This window comes from Ictalurus punctatus, chromosome 5 (genome assembly GCF_001660625.3).
Source record: "Ictalurus punctatus breed USDA103 chromosome 5, Coco_2.0, whole genome shotgun sequence".
NCBI lineage: Eukaryota > Metazoa > Chordata > Actinopteri > Siluriformes > Ictaluridae > Ictalurus > Ictalurus punctatus.
The window spans coordinates 25,969,102-25,992,828 of NC_030420.2; positions in this window are offsets into that span (position 1 = coordinate 25,969,102).

Sequence of the window (23,727 nt, forward strand, 5' to 3'; positions counted from 1 at the left end):
CCATCATCATCATCATCATCATCATCAAACCACTGCTGCAAGAGCTCATTTTCCATACGGCCTTTGATGTAGTCCTGACCTGAAATGGAAATTTCCCTTAGGCTCCAAGAATCATTTGAAACCTTTTGCAGGGTTTCAAGCAGAACCTCTTTAGGACGCGAAGAACCCTTAACTATCCAAAGCACCCTTGAAAAACTCTTTTTTTTTTTTTTTTTTTTTTTTCTAAGAGTAACTCGAGACCTGTGGCTGAAGAGGGCCCCACATACTAATTTGTTTTATTATTATTATTATTATTATTATTATTATTATTATTATTATTATTATTATTAGTAGTAGTAGTAGTAGTATTAGCATCATTAGTATTATTATTGTGAGATCAGAATGCATAACTGTTTACAGCTTTGTGATATTTATTCACTAATTCTAAATTGTAAGATCATTGGGTTTGAAACAACAAGGGGAAAAAAAGACAACATATCTACCACAAGGTGGCAACAAAGAATCACTTTGGTCTATTCATCTGACCGAATCTTTTTACAGGAGAAGGTTATAACTGAAAAAAACAAAACAAACAAACAATACAAACAACAACAACAAACCCAATATATTAGGGTGCTGAGATTCAGGTACTATTGTTCAGATAGCTCTATTTGGCTGACTTGTGTTAAATGTGCTTGTTTTTCTCACTGGATACCATCACAGAAGCTGCAAAAACCTTCCAGTTGAGGTCTAAACCACTCGACAAGTGTGTTGAAACTTGTCTGGCTGTGGATTTCTCTTTCTCCAAATGAAGATGATGGTCTGATCAAAAGTGAAGACATGATATGGCAATTTAAAAGCAGTGTCTGTTACAGATGTTCAGGCAGGCTTTGTGTATGGGGGAGGTATGATTTTATATTTATTTTCTATCCATTTCCACAGGGCTTTTAGATTGTAGGCATAGCATTAATTAGCTGCTCTAATAATTAATGCATTGGAAGGTCCTCACAAGAATAGCAAGACAAATGTTTGTGTGTGTGTGTGTGTGTGTGTGTGTGTGTGTGTGTGTGTGTGTGTGTGTGTGTGTGTGTGTGAGAGAGAGAGAGAGAGAGAGAGAGAGAGAGAGACTGGGGGTCTAATCCCTAGCCTGTGTCACTTGTTGACCCCATTAAGCATTAAGATGATACAGCTCTTACTGCTGTTCCTGCAGACAAAGTCTCGATGGGAACTTTCCTCTCTGCTTGTGAGTGTCCGGTCCACAGCTGCTCTGCTTCCTCTTCCCATCCACATGGGCACATGGGACTGTACTGACTCATGGGAGGTGGGGGTGTGACAGACACACTATAAGAAAGAAAAATGGCAGCATAGTAGCAGATTTGGAATTATGAAAAAGTAGTCATGCATTCAAATCAAGCAGTCGTGAAATGAATCAAAGATTTAAAAAGCACTGATGCAGTCATTAACAAGGATGATTAGTATGTATAAAAGCATGAACATTTTGCTGTTGGATTTATCAGCTGGGAGCAATCATTGACAGCAGAGCTTCCACCAATCCAGTATTTTCTGATAAGTTAGATGCCCTCAATCTGTGTTCACCCACACCCATTCTCATCTCAATAACAGGTGGATGGGACTCCATGAGAGACTGATGGGGGATTGATGTCAGCTGCTGACCCTGGCTTCTGGTCACTCGGAAATGCTTGACTAACCCTAATACCGGGCTTTAAAAAAAGACTCCCAAACCCATGCTAATCTTAAAGGTGAAAAGGTCATGGAGATACCACATTCTCACTGTAGCCAGGGTCCCACAAGACTTGGAGCTTCTCCTGGAATCACTGCTGCTCAGCAGCTAACAAGCTAAATGAAAAACAAGTCTGTCTGCCACGTCACAACACCACCCATGCCATCATAACACAATCAGTGTGACTGCCATTGTACTGGACACCACAAACCAGATATCACTTAAATGCATTTAATTAAAGGAGACATTTAATTACTGATTATATTGTGTAGTGTGAACCTGTAAGTATTTAAAAAAAAAAATGAATTGCTGCTTTTTGTCTGTCTGTAGTACACCGGCCTTCGCTCTATATCAGTTTAGTGCAGATATTGTTCATTTACATTATGGGTTTGTTATCTCATTATCCTCTTGGCACTGTGCTCTGTCTCGAGTGCTCGATTGTGCTCCGATGAAAAACAACTTTAAAAAAAAGAGCAGACTGTCACGATAATTAGCTCCATTCCTTGATTGGCCTCCCTTTTTCTGTCTGTGCGTTTTATTGTGCCATGGACGTATTGACATGCAAAGTGTGCAGTGTGGAAAGTGTATCATTTTCTCCCTGAATGTCAGATGGCCCATCACTCTCGCAGCTGGTCCGAGGGGCCGAGGCCACCTGGCTCCCCTCTTGCTGCTCATGTGGGACTGCAGCGGCCCTGTTGAGGGGCGAGGGGTCCCCCTGAAAAATGCTGCTGCGAGGCCCATCTGCTCCGACCATCCAACACCTACACTACACTAACACAACCTGACGCTTTCTAGACAATCTATGGCGCTCAGTCAAGCTGGGAGTCAATATAAATGCAATTTTCCTGTTTCTATTCATTAACTCTGACTTAATAAGAGCTGAAAGTGTACAGAATAATATGGATGCTGTTAACTAATTGCAGATTGAACTGAGCCGAACAAACTTTTTTTTGAACCTGCACTTTGTAATGCACCGTGTTCTGGACTGTCATGTCTTTACAGATGTTTATGATGTTGCTATTACAATTTACAATGTGAGATTTTGCACAGTTCAGTTTGTGCACATTTGTTTTACTACTATTTATGAATTTATGACCTTATACATTTTGCAATTTTGCTCATCTCTTGCACAGAATGCTACCAGTACACCCTCCTGTGCTTCTGTTATACTGTGGGTTGCACCATGGTATTGGGGATATATATATATATATATATATATATATATATATATATATATATATATATATATATATATATATATATATATATATATATATATAAAAATCTGACAGAGGCTGCCAACCTAAGAACAAGCTTCCATACAGGTTTCGAATGGTGGCATTTATTCTGCATGGCTGATAACTGACATTTACAATACTGTAGAAATTATAATATTGAGCATCACAACTACATCTGCACATTGCTGAGCTGGTTTGAGTGTGAGAAACAGTAAGCCTGAGCTTTCCTGGACAACATTGACAAATATATTGATGGTTTAGTCATATCACATCATTACACTGAACATTCTTTACTACTTCAGCAATATATCATAATAAAAAGAAATATGTAAACACCTACATAATCTACAGTACATGTTAAATATATGGGGTAGTAAGGACTGTCAAGCTAGAAGAATGATGAGGCTGTAATATACTGTAGGCTGTATTACTCCTGATTTAACAGCTCATCCTATTGTTGGTATTGACAGCACTGCTCATTGTTCTGTATGTGTACAGTGCAGTTAGTTTAGTTTATATGTGTAAATGTTTCCCCATTCTATAGTGCTGCACAGGTTCAGCAAAGGTCAGCACTCTTCCCCTGGGAACCTTTATACTGTGAAGGTTTACAGTACCACATATGGGCTCTGCTTATGGTGTGACACAAAAGGGGAGGGAAAGAGAATGTTTAAAGTCTTTGTATTGAGCTCATTATTACTCCATCATGTTGTCAAAAGCCCAGATTGGTCCAACTGTGCTCGAGGATAGCCTTTCAGCAAGAACCCAGTATTTTACAATTTTACTGGATAATTGTCTCTGGAGAAGCATAGAGAGGATAGAGTTCTGTTTAATGAGGTGTAGCATGATATCCTTCATCTTTACCTACATAGCATTTGAATTAATAAGCCCAATACCCAAAAGTAAACACCACAATAAACACTTTTCTGTATAATTAAATTTAATCCATATTGCTCTCAATTTATCATAGTGAGCTCAGAGTATACAGGCTTGCTGCCACACAGCAGTCACAATTTAATGAGTGTGAAACTCATAACTTTGAGGCCTGAATATCTTCCCAATACTGAAGATTTATAATTGTTAATACTACACTGCTACTGAATTTTCAAATCTGATTGGTCAGAAGGTGTTGATTATTTTTTAGCTAACAACACAGCTTTTACAGCAGTCTTGGCCCCTAGGCAAATCACAGCTTTATATTAACACTCATGCTAATACGTAATTGTTTCTATAATAACTACTCATTCACAGGGATTTGAATGGCGGATGTTTCACAGAATCTAAACCTAATTATAAATAAATTAAAATGTGCTGTTATTTAACAGACATTTACTGTGGGTATATAATCACTGATAATGTAAAGCTTTATGAAAAGAAACATTTATTTAACAATTGTGGAAGGAGGTGCTTTCTAAAAGTTTTTTTTTAAAAACCCCTTAAAATTGCTATGCCATAAGAGGAATAAAAGTGAAATAATAGAAAATAATACAACCGTATCTCACAACCCTTGTTGACAATTTTCCTGTAAAAACATCCCTTTTGTTTTGTTTTATTCATTACAAAGCTTATAGACAAATAACAACTGTGTATGCAGGAACAGTGACCAGAAAATGCACTTTATCCTACTGGGAATTAGCTACGGGACAATGCCAGCCAATGCTTACATTGGGTCAATTCATTGTGGAAAAAAAACTGTCATCCACAGATTGTTTAATTTTTAAATTGAAAAATGGCTGTTGAAACAGTTAGTGAAAATTCACCTTGTCTCACAACAACACTATTACACAAATACACGTAAATCTAGAAAACCCTTGCAACTACACATACATGATTGTATATCCACATAGGAAACTCAGCATTGCACAATACACTGCAACTATTGCATCTTTACCCTGTATTGCACAGTAGTTATTTACACACATATAACTATCTGTCTAAACAACTGCCCTCTTATAAGCAAAATAAGATTATTTGAGTAATATTTCCTAAACCTGGATGTCAGGACACTTAACAGGACATTCCAGGAAGCTGTCTTAAGCTGACATACGATCTTGGAGCAACATTTTGTAGTGATCTAAATAGTCTTGCCTTCAATTTAACTATACCACCTTGTAACCCAGTATTGCAACACATGCAGAATTACTGATGTATACACTTGAATTACTGAGAGTTACTGATGGTATTGATAAAGAGAGGGTTTATGTGACACTATTTCACTAAACTATTAACACGCTAAACTCAGGCAAGTAAAAGGACACACAGTGTCCACATCTTGAGACCTACCATTAGCTCAAAAGGGTTTTTTTAAACACCATATAATGTATGTGTATTTATATATGAATAGCCATTTTTTTTTGTTTTTTTTATTGTACTATTGGAAATCCCAACCCACCATTATCAAATTTATTGTTGTACAGTTAGTTGCCTGGTTGACTGGTCACTTGGATTGAATGACTCGGCAAAAAGTAGTCCTATAAATGATGACATTTTTAGTGCCAACATCAGAAATACACGTTAAACAACTAACTTACAGTCAGAAGATGCAAGAACCATCTTGGTCTCACTGATCAACGAAGTGGGATTGAAATCAAATATTAGGTGTCTTTGCACCTAAATATCCCAACATGAAATGCATTTCCTAGTGATGCTCTGTAAACCCTCAGAATGTTTTATATTTTCCCACAATGCAAAGTACTGTAAAATGGATGTATATTGCTAAAACTTGCAAATACAGTGTAAATTACTAGGAATTTTATCTACATGAAAGAAACACAAGGGAGACAGAGATTGCCCAGTGGTTAAGACATTGCATTAATGACTGGAAAGTTGTGAGTTCAAATCCCAGTGCTGCCACTGCTGGGCCTTTGAGCAAGGCCCTTAACCTTCCACTGCTCAGTTGCATAAATGAGATAAATGTCACTCTGAATAAGGGCATCTGCCAAGTGCAATAAAAGTTTAAGTTACACACATAAACTTTAAAGACAAACTTGAGGAGGTGCAGTGTTCTTAAAGCTTTAAAGATACAATTCATAACCGTATCTTAAAAAGGAATGAAAAAAGAAGTGAGTATCGACCTAATGTTACAGCTTGTCAGAGGTGCAGTGACCTTTAAATTGCATCATCAGGCATTGCAGGACCGGTGGGGTTCAGTAAAAGCTTGTTTCTTACTGCATGCACTGCACTACTTAAATAAAACATACTACTTCCATTCCAGTTGTGTGGTCCATTCCATAATTAGTCCCTTACGTAGCCAACAGTCTGCTGACCTATGCGTGTATGTTGGATTCATGTCTGTGTGAGTATATGTATGTATGAGACAAATAGAAGAGACCATCAGTCTTCCGTCGGCACTTAACTGCATTCCCAGTGAGGGCGATTAGAGACAGGATGGAGGAATTGTGATGGGGAAACAGAGGAAGTGAGCAGCTGGGTGGTTGTATTTCATACAAGTTTCTCAAAGTCTACAAGATGCTACACTGCAGAGGTGATGGCTGAATAAATCCTTACAATTTAAAGTTGAAGATTTTGTTTCAGAGAGTGTGTTTGGAGAAACAGATGGTTGGGAACAGTGCATGAACATCCAGAAACCTACCTGACCTCCACAAAGAAATGCTTATCATCACAGAAGCACTTATTCTACACGTTGTTACAAGTCCAACATTACTCTGTAATCACATCAGTGCACTTTTATAATGTGCACCCTATTTGTGCAAGCATGTTTCTGCTAGCATAAAAAATTCTCCTTAGACATTAGCCTGAAGCATCCTGAATGCTAATCATGCTTTATTAGCAGGTAGAGACAACCTTGAGGACATGCACATCTGGAGAATGCTACATTAGAGAAACGCTAGAGTAGTGAATTAGTGTAGCATAACCCCATTCATTTTCTGCTGACCATCATGCTTTTCTCATCAATTCCATCTCGCTTAGGCACATTTAGCAGGGCGGGGATGTGTCTGACCAGAATTATGAGCAGGTTCTGAAGTTAGTTTGCATTGCCATCACTGTATAAATGGCTTCAGTTCACTTTTTCCTTCAGAGAAGCCTATCACAGCTTTGTGTTTCTGTGTGTTACAAGGGCAGCAGCCTTTTCTGCTGTTGGTTGTATTTGGGCTTATGGCTCAGCACTTGTTGATTGGGCAGTTTTCTTTAAAGACATAATGACAAGAAATTTCGGATTAGATAACTAAGCATGAGGAATGAACTGAATAACAACAATGAACCATCACTGGACTGCAAAGTCACAGTCTCCATGCCCATGCCTATGACCATCCATCCATCTTCTATACCGCTTATCCTTTTCAGGGTCACAGGGAACCTGGAGCCTATCCCAGGGAGCATCGGGCAATAGGCCGGGTACACCCTGGACAGGGTGCCAATCCATCGCAGGGCACAATCATACACACACTCCCACACCCATTCATACACTACAGACACTTTGGACATGCCAATCAGCCTACCATGCATGTCTTTGGACTGGGGGAGGAAACCGGAGTACCTGGAGGAAACCCCTGAAGCACGGGGAGAACATGCAAACTCCGCACACACAGGGCCACAGTGGGACTCGAACCCCCGAATGCCTGTGACCATGCCATTATTTCTTTTAACAACTTTCAACTTTCTTGGAACTTCTTGCAAAAAATATCTTATCAAGTGAAAACATCTTAAATATAGTTGAATTCATCAAATATTTCACGTTATGAGATGTTTCCAGATATTTGTTCTAATTTCACATGTGAAATTGTTCTTGTTCTATTGACAGATATTTTACTTCTTCTAATAAATGCTTGAAATAAGCAAAAATATCTGCCACGTCAGACCATTTCAAGATTGAAAATGAAAAAAAAAAATATCAGAAAGAATGTTTAGAATGTTTGTTTTCTCATATTTGCTTTATCACAATAACAAATATTTGTATTCATTTAATGAGTTTTCTGCTATTTTTACTGTTTTGATACTATTTAGCTTCTCTTTATCTCCAAACCTCAGTTCTTAGCTAATGTTCTTAATATTTGGTAATGCATGTGAAGCTCAGTATGATTCGTTTTGCAATTGGATGTGTTTATTATGATATGACTAGCTTGACAATGTAATGTAAGGCTTCTAGTCATGTTACCTTTAACTAACATTATGTTACTTGACCAATTTATGTTGAATAAGTTGTTGTATAGGTATTTTTACACAAAGCTTGTATATTGTGGTTTTATGTGTGATTCGTTATTATTGATTTCTGTCATATAAATTTACATCACCTGCTATATACAGAAATGCATAATGCCTGTAACAAAGTAATTTTTAATAAAAAAATGTTCAATTCAAAGCAAGTTACAACCAATTGCAGGATCCTTGAATGCTGTTAATCACGTACAGTGCAAGCGTGACTGAAATCCTCCAAGTGAATCTTATGAACATCTGAGTTGTTTGGCACAACATGACATTTTAGAGTGAGAATGTTAAGATGCATTTTTTTTAAAACTCTTATCTGCGTGAGTGATTCCTGCAGTGTAGTGCACTGATGAATAGACAGGAATCTTTGTTAAATTCTCATTTTAAAGTTAAGCTCAGACACAACAGCATGATAATGTTAAAGCAGGAATGCTCACTGTATTTGTCAATGCAACGATGAAGCACCGTGCTGGTTTTAAATGTTATTTATTTGATAACAAATGCAATGCAAAGTATGATGCTATTTAGATAATCAGAAGGTAGAGTAAGATTTCATTGAACAATTTAAGTGATAGACAGGCAATGGTTATCAACTTAGGCAGTTTTGGAAAAAAACTGGCAAAGAGCCATTTGGAACTCTTTCATTGCATTCCATAGTGACTATTGAGAACCATACATGTAGTACTTTTTGACCTTTCCAGAAATCAATTCACTCAGATCTAAAAGGTGACAGGAAGCCAAGACTGGCCTCCATTTCTCTGTCAAACTTTTCATCCCTTTGTCTCTTCTCTTGTGTTTTCTGATTTATTCCCAGAGCCGGGCATCTGGAAAGGACATGGGGTGATTTTTAATAATCACTGAATGGAGAGGGTCCATTTGGACCAGAACCAGATGAACATGGTGCATCATTATGAGCGGCATGACTTTGAGAGGCAGCCTCACCTTACAGGTTTTAGATTATGCTCAGAGTCACTTTTACTATATATCATTTTTAAATTTGATTTACTATCAAATACAGGGTGCCAATCCATCGCAGGGCACACAATCACATACACGTTCACACACCCAGTCATACACTACGAACACTTTGGACATGCCAATCAGCCTACCATGCATGTCTTTGGACTGGGGGAGGAAACCAGAGTACCCGAAGGAAACCCCTAAAGCACGGGGAGAACATGCAAACTCCGCACACACAGGGTAAGGGGGGGAATCGAACCCCCAACCCATATATATATATATATATATATATATATATATATATATATATATATATATATATATATATATATATATAATATGGGACAATGCTGTTTCTCAGAGTACATTGGGTTTGGATTAAAGTCATCCAGTGCTGGAGTGAGAGAAAGTGGTTGCGTGTTAAGTCTGGAAGCCTGGAAGTCTTTGGTCCTTTGGGTTGTATAAATAATGTAGCCTGTACCACGTTCAAACCAACTGATGCACAACAGCCACACAGCTGAAAAATTGAAAAATGCTGGGAGCAAAAAGCTTCCTCTCAGAGACTGCATGACACACTTACATGCACAAACACACAATAGCAGGGCTATATGGATATTGACGTTAGTTTTCAGGCTGATTTGTTGTGCAGGGATATTGTTATGTATGATGATTGCAAGTCTAGAGGTGAACCATTAGCAATTTGAACCAATTGTGCTTCACAGTTCAGACACACTCAAGGTTTATGGTGTCAGATAAAATCTTATCAGCGATTAACCTCTCAGCTTTCAAACAATAATTGAACAAAACATTTTTTTGGATCCTCCCCCTCCACTCCCACTGTTCCTCAGTTTGGTGAACTGCCAATTCTCACCTGCCAGCTTTCCTTGATCACATGACTGGTACCAACTGGGGAGGGTGAAGGCAGTTTTATGAACTGCTGTTCATGCTGCATCACAAGGTAATGTAACACACTCTTGGGAAAGTGCTTTCTGCCCTTTTCTGCACACATGAGCTCACAGACACCCGTGATTGCCAGTAATGCCATCCCTCACACACTGGCCATTTTTGCTCTTTTGACTCCTGGCCAAGGATGGCTGTGGGATTGCTGGGATTTGAACTCATGGTCTGCTGACCATTTGGGAGTCTAATGGCTGAAATTCTTAAAGAAATATTTGAACTTATTTTGTATCTTAATTTTACAGTATGTTAAGTGTGTTTATATAACAAGGTCAGAAACCCATTAAGAGCAGTCACTCATGGTTGCTATTGGTGACAAAAGATCATCCTGACTGGGTGGGAGAAGTGAAGCACCAGACTGTTTTTCCACCACACTGGCCTTCTGCTTGAGTGCTCTGACGAAGCTGGCATGGGCATGACTTCCTGTGAGGTCTAGATTAATAAACACCTGTTACACAGCCTGTCTGCGAAGCTGTGCAATGCAACTACATACTCTATATGACCAGGCAGGAGAGACAAACTCTCAATGTATTATATATACACTGTAAATGTGTATGATTCTGAGCTGAGTTTTTGAAGCTGCTTCTGTTTGTTGAGGTGCACAATATCTAGTATTTTAGCAGACAGAGAATGCCAGGCTTCGATGGATAACTACATGCATAGTATAATGGACACAAATTTAACTGGAATAGTTTGTAATCAGATCTCGGCTGTCAAAACAGAATGCGGTGTTCCTGCAACACAGTTAGTATTGAAATGCAATTTTCTCTTTCTACATGCAAAAGAGAAACATAGCCTGTAGTTTTCAGAATGAGTTTTCCAAGGCCGCGACGTAAATATACTTCAGCTGCCAAAGAGCAGCTTAGTAGCTTCCCTCCCTCCCTCTCTCCTCTCTCTCCTCTCTCTCTCTCTCTCTCTACTTATTTTGTACCTTTGTCCTCTACACCATTGCATTTACTAACAACACAGAATGGGCTACTTGCTTTTATGCCATTACTAAACACTACAGAGTGTTACTAAAGGCAGAACCAGGAAGGTAGACATGTGGACAAGTAATATGATTAAAGGATCATTTCAGAAAAAAATAATATATAAAATAATTCAACTTTGGGAGAAAGATTACGTCTGAAGCTCCACCTTCTTACTTAATTTCCTATAAATTCCCCCCTCTTCTATTTGCTCTTCATGAGTTTCTACATTCACCATCTCCGCGTCTTTTTTCTAGTTTATACTTTCAAGGATTCCTACATTAGCCAAATGAAACTTGCACAAGTTTCCACTTATCACAAATGTACTTGTTTAGCTAAACCATTTCTGGTGTCTAAAGTTTGCTTTTTTTAGATTTGCATTGAGGCTAAAGTAGATAACAAGTAAGACAAACTTTTAAACTCCAGTGTAGTACTGTGCAAACTGCATAAATTAACACACACACACCTTAAACTGCAGTTTTGAGACAAAGTTTGATTTAGTGATTTAAATGATAGTAAATTTCTAATTTACATATTTTATTATTTTACTGCAAGCCTTTTGACTTTCTATGTGTAAATGCTATTACGTAGCCAACAATGTGTGATGATTTAGGTTTTCAGGTTGCACAATGCTAAGCTTCCCTTTCTTGTTAGCAACATTAGCCTTACAGCTCTGAAGCAAACTTCAGATCTTATAAATGTTTGGGTTAATTGAATACATTTGGAGTAAGGGGAAAGTTGTGTAAATTTCTTTCTTTTTTTTTTTTGCCTGAATTATTTCTTTAATGTGTTTACATTTTGCTACATGGCACTTATAATACTTTAATTTCCTTTTTGAAAAAAAAAACATTTAAAAAGGTAGTCAGTTGCAAAATGAGCCTCTGAATAAACATGACTGAATGTGCTAAACATTTTTACTCACAGCCACATTGTGCATGTTCATTAAAATTTACAAAATGTCATATCAGATAGAAGGAAAAAAAATTAGGTTGCTTTAATTGATGAATGAGGGTAATGGTTGCTGTGTAAATTTCCCTTAGGCTGCTACTAACTCAAACGTGAGACAGTGCAAAAGTCTGTGACAAAATCCATCACGGATGATTGCCTGCTATAAGTAGACATGGTGGTGGGAATCAGCAGCAATCGGGACGGTCCTTACAGCACTGACACACAAACTTACATAGACCAGTGACACAAGCTTTTCCATTTCAGCCATTTTGATATATGAGGTTAACGAAAAAAAACACAAAAATGGCAATAAAAAGTGTTGATTCATTTGACATATTTAAGATTTAAGTATAGGGTGGGTTAATAGTCAGTGTTTTATTTGTTTGTACACTATATGGTCAAAAGATTGTGGACACCTGATTTTCACACCCATATGTGCTTGTTGAACATCACATTCCAGATTTAGTCTCTTCTTTACTGTTATAATAACCTCCACTCTTCTGGGAAGGCTTTCCATTAGATATTGGAGCATGGCTGTAGGAATTTTCCCATTCAGCCACAAGCACATTAGTGAGTCGGTCATGATGTCATGCGAGAAGGCCTGGGGTGCAGTCGGCATTCCAGTTCGTCCCAAAGGTGTTCAGTGAGGTTGAGGTCAGGGATCTGTGCTGGCCACTCAAGTTCTTCCACATCAGCCTTGGTAAACCATGTCTTTATGGACCTCAGCAAGGCACTGTCATGCTGGAACAGGTTTGGACCTCTTAGTTCTTTGTGAAGGGAAGTCGTAACGCTACAGCATACAAAGACATCCTATACATTTGTGTGCTTCCAGCTTTAAGGCAACAGTTTGTGGTAGACCCACATATGGGTGTGACCGTCAGGTGCCTACATACTTTTGGCTATATAATGTATGCACAGCTCAATATCCACTTGAAGATTATCCTACCAGCTAGTAAATATTGTTATCTGAATGTCTAGGTACAGTTGGGGAAATAAGTATTGAACGCATCAACTTTTTTTCAGTAAATATATTTCCACTGAGGTTATTGACATGAAATTTTCACCAGACATCAGTATTAACTCAAGAAATCACACATACAAAGAATTCACAAGATTAAAGTCCATTAATGAAGTTATGTGTAATAAAGGGGAATGACAGGAAAGTATTGAACACGCTAAGAAACAGCAGTTCTATAAGGTAAGGCAAGGAACTAGCTGAAATCCCTAAGTAATTATACCCCTAACTGTGCAAATTAATGGTCTATAAAAAGTTTTTTTCATTACCATGGTGTCACACAAGAAACATCTCATGATGGGTAAAAGCAAATAGCTCTCGCAAGACCTTTGCAACCTTATTGTTGCAAAACATATTGATGGAATCGGATATAGACATATTTCAAAACTTCTGAATCCTCCAGTAAGCACCATTGGGGCCATTATCCCCAAGTGGAAGCAACATCACTCCATCATCAACCGGCCATGCACAGGAGCTCCTCGCAAGATTTCTGACCAGGGAGTCAGAAGAATAGTCAGAAAAGTATCCCAGAGCCAAGGACCACTCGGAAAGCGCTCCAGAAACACTTGGAGGCAGCAGGTGCCATCGTCACAGAGAAAACAATAGGCAATGCACTCCACTGCTCACACTCACCCCGCAAGACTACATTACTAAAGAAAAGGCACGTCGAAGCTCGTTTAAAGTTTGCTACAACTCATTTGGACAAGCCTATGAAATACTGGGAGAGTGTAGTCTGGTCAGACGAGAGCAAAATTGAACTTTTTGGCTGTCATACTACACACCCTATTTGGAGAAGAAATGACACTGCACATCAACCTAAAAACATTATACCAACAGTGAAGTTTGGAGGTGGAAGCATCATGGTGTGGGGCTGTTTTTCATTGCATGTTACTGGCAGACTTCATATAATTGAAGGAACGATGAATGGAGCCCTTTACCGGGAGATTCTTGAGAAGAATCTGCTGCCATCCACCAGGATGATAAAGATGAGACGTGGGTGGACCTTCCAGCAGGACAACGATCCAAATCATATAGCAAAGGAAACTCTCAATTGGTTTCAAGGTTTCAAAATATCAAGGCGTTAGATTGGCCTGTCAATCACCTGACTTGAATCCAATCGAACAAGATTTAAAGACAATATGTTTAGAAGAATGTGCCAAAATCACACCTGAATACTGCGGCCGATTAATTTCTTCATACAGGAAGTGTCTTGAAGCTGTCGTTACAAACAATGGCTTCTCCACTAAGTATTAAAAACATTTCAGTTAGCCTGTTCAATATTTTTTTCCTGTGTTATTCCACTTTATTACACATAACTTAATTTATGGACTTTATATTTCCAGATTTCTTGAGTTAATACTGATATCTTGTGACAATTTCATGTGAATAGCCTCATTGGAAACATATTTAATGAAAAAACTTCTGACGCGTTCAATACTTATTTCCCCCACTGTACATGTAGGTATATGTGTAGGTTTTGTGAAGATTAAGCTTTAATTGTACAAAACTAAACCCTTTGAAATGTTCTGAAGACATGCACTGTCATGGTTTGCTCCACAATGTGCTTAACCCATTACTGAGAAAACATTCACAGTTAGACCCAAACTAATATTATAGAATGTTAAATGTTAATTTACTCCATCAATGTTGGAAATGTTTCCAAACATCATTAAAAAAAATCTCAAAACGCACATAAAATGGTTAGATTCCCACCTCTGCCCTCTGTGCACAGAGTTTGCATGCTGTCCCCATGCCTCAGGGGTTTCCTCCAGGTACTCTGGTTTCCTCCCCCAGTCCAAAGACATGTGTTGTAGGCTGATTGGCATTTCCAATTTGTTCATAATGTGTGAATGCAACTTCAGTGGGCCCCCCACCTCGCGCCCCAAAATCCCTGGAATAGGCTCCAGGCTTAAGCATGATCCTGTGCAGGATATGCTGTACATTTGCTTATTCTGTTCACTCATAAGGGATGCACTATTATTATTATTATTATTATTATTATTATTATTATTATTATTATTATTATGTCCCAGAGGATCGTGAAGCACTTTTTAAAAAAGTATTTCCCCTTCTTGCTTTCCCTGAGCTCAGTTTGGATGATTTCCACTAACTCCATCTGTAGATTAATGCTTCTTCATGGCAGAGATGGGCTTAATTGGGCCTGGATTTCTGTAAAAGCATCTCACCTCTTTTTCTCTGTCAGTGTGTCAGGCAGGGAAAGTGCTAATCTGTCAGTGAGAAATCAAACAGGTGTTCTGGTAGAAGGAGGGGGTGGCGGGAGGTGACATGGACAGATTGGATGGATGAATGCAAATAATTGTGCAGAATAATAGAACTGTAGCATATGTCTCATGTGTTTGTGTATGTGTGTCTGGGAGTGTTTCCTGTTTGTCCTTGCTGTCTTGGATATTTCAGCATGTGCATTTAAGGATCTTAACTCATTTTCTTTTCTTATATCCTGTTCTTCTATCCATCATTAAATCATCTGCAGGGTTTTTATGGGAAGGTTTTTGTGTCCGATGCCTGAGGATTGCATCCTCCATTACTTTCTTAACCATTTGCGTTGATTTTATCATCATTACACAGTGATGTTATTAATGGGTTGATGCTTAATATTTGCATTTTTATTTATTGTTATTCATCTAGAAATTTCCCGCTTGAGGCATTTTATGGCTGGAAAGCATGTAGAAAAGAAAACGTACCGCTCCCATGTGGCTGTTATCCAGTTACTCTGACAAGTCAGTACAATTGTGTTTTTAAATAGTTTGAGTTTAAAATTAGAAAACATGAGCCATTGAATTAAAAAGAGAAATTGTTTAGCGCCAATTTGCACAGTCAAGTAAGACAAATTAATACTTAGCTAATCTCAGGAAGCCTATTTTTGGCAATATTGTTGTTTGCTGAGAGCTTGTCACTGTGGACTATTTTAGGCTTTATAATAAGAGGCTCAGCAGCTGTCAGCTACAAGTTCACTGTTGCAGAAAATAATCCAAGTGGGAATTAGCTTCATGATTTATTAAACAAGGATACAGAATAACTGGCATTCAGAAAAAAAGGCCACTCTTAAAACTGTACTTGTATGTAATTTCATATCATATTTAAAGATTAATACGCACACCACGCTTAGCTTGTTCTCATATTGATTAATCACACACATCGCTTGCTCTGACTTCTAACAAAACTCACCTTCATCCTCTCATTCTTCCTCACTCTTTTCTAAACCATTCTTAGGTCTCAGTCACTGACTGTAATGATTTGGCAGCCCGAGGTACTTTCAAAGATCATTATAGTAATTCATACTTTGGCAAAGTGTTGTAAAAATCGTGACTTTCCAAGGTGAAAATCTGGTAAATGGGTGTGTTTGTGCTTGTGACTGGATGTCTATGTGTTTTGTGCATCTGTCTGGCATTTTACTGCATGTTCAGTCGGTACTGTAATTATTCTGAAGCCAGTTTGATTGCTGTACTGTCACTATGGAAATCTGGGTGAGTTATGCTCCTATACGCTTGCTTTTTTATGTGCGGCTGAGTGTGCGAGAAGCAATCGCATGAGTTACCAAGTCAGAATGAAATGTCACTCCATCATTAGGCTACATGGAGCTTTTTGTAGAAATAATTCCTTGTATATGTAGGATATTTAGGTCTGTTTGTGCATGCACTCAGGTGGGTGTCCTGGGATATTTACATGTGTGTGTGTGGAGATGTTTGTGTGTGGATAGCAGGGTTATACCAGGATAGCCTGAGTCTCAAAGGACCAAGGCAGCCCATCTGGGCTTGAGTAATTGGTCTGCTATTCTTATTGCAGCAGTATAATGGCCTAAGGCTACACACACACACACACACACACACACACACACACACACACACACTAGTGTGTGCTAGTTACAATGTGCAAGTGTGCTAGTTACAATGAAGACAACAGAAGCAGAGACTGACCTTAATGTCCTAAAACTGTGAGAGAAACAGAGCCCGAGAGAAAAAAAAAGAGGATAATTGTATGGGGCAGAATGGGGCAAGTCTCCTTAATGACTGGCCTTTTAGTCATATCTGCTCTGGATGGCATTCAAAAAACTCCTCTAAATGAAATAAATAAATAAATAAATAAATAAATAAATAAATAAACTGCTTTAAATATGGTTAGCCAGATCCTCAGTCCGTTTCTTGCAGTTTGTTACACTTTGAGAAAATATTATAGACATGGAAAGTGGATAAAAAAAATCAAAAGTCAAATAAACAATTAAATGATTGTTAAATTATTGAAGGAATTATACACTTTTATACTGCTTCTTATTTCATGTTTCTCTCGGCCACTGTCTAGGCAGCACCATTTACGCAGAATGGTGCAAAAAAACAAAATACATCTAGTGAGCAGGACTATGGGTAGAAATGCCTTTGCTGAGAGAGGTCAGAGGAGAATGGCCAGACTGGTTCCAGCTGACAGGAAAGCTAAAATAACTCAAATAACTACTCTTTACAACTGTGCTGAGCATAAATGCTGAATTGTATTGCAGATGAGCTATAACAGCAGAGGACCACATCAGGTTTTTTCTCCTATCATCCAGAACAGGAATCTGAGACAAAATTCTAGACAGTTAAAGATTGCAGAAACATCACCTGGTCTGTTTTCCACTCTTGAACTGTCCAGGTTTGGTGAGTCTGTGCCCACTGTAGCCTCAGATTCTTGTTTTTGGCTGACAGAAGTGGAACCCAATGTGGTCTTCTGCTGTAGCCCCAAGGTTCTGACTCAAGGTTCGATGTGTTTTGCATTTTGAGATTCTGCTGGTGCCCTTCTGGCACCAACAATATACTTTTAAGGATTGTGATAAAAAGAATGAAAAAATGGTGAATGGTCTGCACTTATATAGCGCCTTTTAACCTTAGAGGTTCTATAAAGTGCTTTACACTGGTTCTCATTCACCCATTTACACACACACACACCCCACACTCACACACACCAGTGACAGCAGAGCGGCCATGCAAGGTGCTAGCCTGTCATAGGGAGCAACTTGGGGTTCAGTGACTTCGTCTAGATCTCAATGTCAATTCAATTCAATTCAATTTTATTTGTATAGCGCTTTTTACAAAGGTCGCTGACTCAAAAGCAGCTTTACAGAAATATATAAACACAGGATACAGATTTTAAATGTGTGAATGTATCCCAATTGAGCAAGCCGGTGGTGACGGTGGCAAGGAAAAACTCCCTTGAAATGAGGGAGGAAGAAATGAAATGAAATGAGGAAAAAACCTTGAGAGGAACCAGTCTCAGAAGGGAACACATCCTCATCTGGGTAACAATGGATAGTGTGAAAGTAAAGGAAAGTTCATTATGGTTTTATATGAAGTCTGTTTGTTGAACTAGTCCACTGTTCAAAGGAGACCCGAGTGCAAAACTGCCTGTGGTGATTGCAGTCCCAGGGCCACAACAGCAACCGCAGTCCCAGCAACCACAGTGAGAATATCCATCTGGAATTGTAGTTGAGCTCCATCCTGAGGTAGGGCATCCGAACAGATCAGGCAGGTCCGGAGAGCAGAAAGGATCAGGATCACTAGAATCTCCATAAAATCATGTGTGGCTCGACAGAAGGAGAAAGGGAGAGGGAGGTAAAGAGAGGGAGAGATTGTTAAGTAAGACTGTGCTTTGCATAAAATAAAGTTTATTCATGGTAAGCTTGAGTAAACAAATACGTTTTAAGCCTCGACTTAAACGCTGAGAATGTGTCTGAGTCCCGAACACTAATTGGAACACTGTTCCATAACTGTGGGGCTTTGTCAGAGAAGGCTCTTCCCCCTGCTGTAGCCTTCGCTATTCTAGGTACCAAAAAATAGCCTGCACCCTTTGATCTAAAACATTAAGACCATCCAGAGTTACTATGTAATTAGAAGGCTTACTTCTAGCTGCACGTGGTCCTAGCACAAGTACTTCTGTCTTATCAGAATTAAGTAAAAGTAAATTATTAAGCATCCAATGTCTAATGTCCTTTACACATTCCTCAACTTTATTAAGCTGCTGTCTGTAATCTGGCTTTGCTGAAACATACAGCTGTATATCATCAGCATAACAGTGGAAGCTAATTCCATGTTTACGAATAATTTGACCTAGAGGTAGCATATATAAAGTAAAAAGCAGTGGGCCTAAAACAGAACCTTGTGGAAATTTAACCTCGGTATGCGTGGAGAAGTTTCCATTTACATCTAAGAATTGATAATGATCTGTCAAATAAGACCTGAGCCAGGAGAGGACCGTCCCCTTAATGCCAGAACACTTCGGCATGTGAAGGAATGTGGGCTGGGGATCGAACCACCAACCTTGCGATTAGTGAACAACCTGCTCTACCACCTGAACCACAGCCGCCCCATAGGTGCTGTGACTAGTAGGAACAGTACTATTTTCATCTGTTACAATGAAGGATGTTTTAAAATGTATTTATACAGTTATACAATATTCAACAGTTAAACCTACAGGCTGCTTTGCCACAAGTGGTCAACTCTATGGTCTCTCTCTCTCTCTCTCTCTCTCTCTCTCGCTCTCTCTCTGTGTGTTAATCTCTCACTCATTCCTTACCACTGAATCTGGTGGTCAGTTCATTGAGAGGCACTGAGTGTTAGGTTAGTCTGGAGTGGTGTATTTATTACCGTCTGTGGGGGTGCATGTGTGTGTCTGAAGTGGTTTATTTTACATCAAGTGTGTGGGTGGTGTCACACACACTGGTTATTCTAAGTGAGAGACACAGATAAAAAGTGAGACAAAAGGAAAGGGGGCTCCTGCCAGACCATTACCAGCTGCAAAAAACAGAGAAATACTCATCACACACACACACACACACACACACACACACACACACACACACACACACACACACACACACGTTCTTAGAAAATCTGATATTGTCTCTCAGACCATCTCGGCTTTTGTGCTGTTTAAGCACTTATGTGTACATGAAAGTCCACACAAAGCACAAATATAGGTAATGAGTGTCAGTCAGTGTCCCTTTTATTCTGCTTCTTATTCCTTGTTTCTCTCTCTCACTGTCTAGTCCCCCCCGTCCTGTCCCCCCACACCAACATACACATACATCTTCTTTGCTTTCTCACTCTTGGTTTGCTCTCTCCTCTTTGTCAAGTCCCAGCAGATGGATTTTTGGAAACAAAGGGGGTGTGTGGGCCCCCCTTATACAAACCCAACCCTCTACACACACACACACACACACACATCCACATCCAAACACATAGGCACACACGCACATGCGAGAACGCACACACACACACACACACACACACATACACCTACAACATGCACAGTATTACTACCACAATGACACACATTACATTCTATTACACACACACAGATAGATAAATAGATAGATAGTTTGTCCTTGCTTTGGCAATACAAATGTACAATTATTTGTCATGCCTATAAAGCACATGAAAACTGAAACTGATAGATAGATAGATAGATAGAGAGAGAGAGAGAGAGAAAGAATGAGAGAGAGAGAGAGAGAGAGAGAGAGAGAGAGAGAGAGAGATTCCTTATCACACTCTCTGCAGGCTTTATAAGTGCTGGGCAATCACCCAGATAAAATCATCACATTTTCCCACTCCCACACTGACCCGATCATTCTCTCTCACTCTCCCCCATTCTCTCACTCTTCCTCATTTGGTTGTCTCTCTCTTTCTCTCACCCATCTTCTCTCTCTCTCTCTCTCTCTCTCTCTCTCTGCACCATAATTGTTTCTTTTTTAAACAAGTGTTTGCTCACTTGTGGGGGTGTGAAAGCAGTAATAGGGGTGTTGTCTGTTTGACAGCTGTTGTGCATGGAGCATTCTGGATTATCTGTGTGTGGAAGATGGTGTGTGTGTGTGTGTGTGTGTGTGTGCACTGCCTGTTGGGCAGCTGGTGTGTAGTTCTCCAGGTTAGCAGGTCAGCAGTAATATAATGAAGAAGACAGAAGTTAATCTGCTCATCGACAAGCTGTACATCAACACCCTCAAGCTCTGATCTCCATACGCCCCGTCACCCCTAAAAAATCCAGCCCACAGGACAAAGGGACTCATCCAATACAAAATTAGAATCATTTTAATAATAATGCCTAATAATAGGAACTCATAGGGCTACATTATAAGTCATATTCGGTCAACTTTTTCAGTCGAATGTGCTGAATAAAAATAAATAAAATGCAGATTACATATGAAAAATGAAACAAAATAACAATATAAAATATTAAAAATGATAAAATACAACTAAATACTTTTGATTGTTAAGATAATTCAAAGAATACAAAAGTTTATTTATTTAAGCATCATATCATATATTGAGTGACCAGAAAAAGACATATAAAACTTTATAATCTCAAGTTGATGATAACCGGATGAATACAGTTTTAGTGTGTATTCCTAAATCCTATAAAGTATTTCTTATATAAATAATATGCAATAAAATGGACTCCTTTTCCAGGTAAGTCTCTTTTCCATGCATTCCTGAGCTTTTTAGTGTGTATGTTTGGGAGTTGAACTGCCACTATGCTTCACTGTAGCCTGTACATTTACTCTAGGCATTTTCCTCTTTTCCAGAAAACGAGTTTCACATGACCTCAAGGTGAATACACTGTGTTTAATAGCACACACTCTTGGACTCAGATATTCTAGAATGTTTAATGTGTTCTAGAACAGTGGATAATTGAGGAGAGGGAGAATGTGGCTTTGATGTACAGAGGTCACTTATTGATTGACGTTGGGCTCTCTTGGGAATTCCGGCCTTTGATCCTTATTGTATGAAAAAGGTTAACCAAAGCAAAGAAGCTAGCTAACATAAAAAAAACCCCATAACACCATGTCTACTGTTTACATTCAAAGACTATCAGTGAAATGTCTGAAGTTCAGGACATGATTCATATATTGAATAAAAAAAAATATATATATTGTAAGTTAACATATTGCCTCTTGTTGCCAGATGTTAGATCCTAAATGGTTAAAATTTCCATTTCAGCTACAGGAAACATAATACTACTGTTCATTTATTGGGCCTAGTTATCTTCCCCGGATTCCTTTCCATGTTTGTTTCTAATCTCCAGAGGGATATCTGTGTTTCATCTTGATCGTCCCATGGAACATCTTTAAAGTTAGTACCTTTCAAGTTACATTCTTTGTTCTATGCAGGCCTCAAGGGCTCCTTGTGACTATCAGAACCATGAGCTGAATTGTCTTTTTGTAAAAAAACAAACAAACCCAAAACCCCTCCATATTTGTAGGACCCCTTAGCAACTGTATATCACTTACAGCAAGCAGCGGGCCTGCAAGCGCCTATACATTTCTTTTATATAATGGTGTTCTGTGTATTAGATTCTTCACCAAAAATACTACTCAAACAAAAAATAGCAATAACAAATGACAAATATCCAAGCTGCACACTTCACCTTTACTGAAAGGAATTTAATTTGTCGTTGAAGATACAGTCTTTAAAAGAGCAGTGATTAACCAAGTGGCCCATCAGCTGCTTTATCAAAAGCTCTGTTCTACCTCTCTAGTCAAACACAAAGACACCTGCATACTGACCCTCCCTCCCCTCCTCCATCAGTCCTCCTTCAGTAGCCTGTTAAAATATTAAGCACGTACTTAAGTGCTATTGGCCCGAGAGCGGGTCACTCTGAAGGGTTCTCCAAGCTCTAAATATGCTTCAGGAGACTCAATCAAGAAGTGAGTGAATTGCTGGAATAAAACTGGTACTATCAATTATTTAACACAATACTGAAACATTTATGCCATTTTATTGCAATCTTGAACGTTTGTACTAACAACAGAAGAAGAAATGGAAGCTATAAAACTTTTGTTGGAAGGCTACAGGTATCAGTAAAGTATTGCTTTCTTTCTTTATTTAAAAAAACAAACAAACAAACAAACATTTTTTTTTACCACTGATAACCTGATGAATTCTACAACCACAATGATACAACAACAATAACAGTATATATCAACAACTTTACAACAGTATATATCTTTTTGCTGATAGAAACACATAGATGATAATAAAGCCATACAATATGCAAATAACTGACTTTTCCTGGGCATAAAAGAAAAATAAAGGCGTTTGTTGTTACATATACTGTATATATAAGTACTGTAGAGTGGGATTATTTTCTTTCCATATCCCATACTGTGGATTAGATGAAATACCAGAGGTAATAGAGAAGAGTGTGCTATTTGGCGTGAGTGCATTAAGATTTTCCTGTTATTAGTGTATTCACATCCACCATCTCTCCTAACAACAGCCGAACTCAGACAGCTTTCACAGCTACAAGCACAAGGCCATTATGTTCTCACAGTGAAGAGGTCTCGTTATAGCAGGTGGGTGTGTGTTTGTGGGAGAGAATGAGAGATGGGGTAGACTGAGTGCATTAAGCGCTATTGCTATTTTTTGACCTGTGGCTCTTGTATATATACTACCAGTGCAAAGTTTGGACACTCAAGATTGAATATATATTTTTCATTATCTTAGAGTCAGTTTGATAAAGGTGTATGGTTCAAATTTGTTTGTAAAGTTATTTCTGAATTAAAGTAGATTTAAACTTAATATTAGAAGAGTAGATTTCATTTGGAACTGAGGAGCTTGGGTGATTTGGGAAAAGCTAATTATTATTATTATTATTATTATTATTATTATTGTTATTATTATTATTATTATTATTATTATTATTATTATTATAAAACAGTAGAAAATTGTACAAATGAAAATGAGTAAAAATGGAAGAAGACTCTTCTATGAGCAG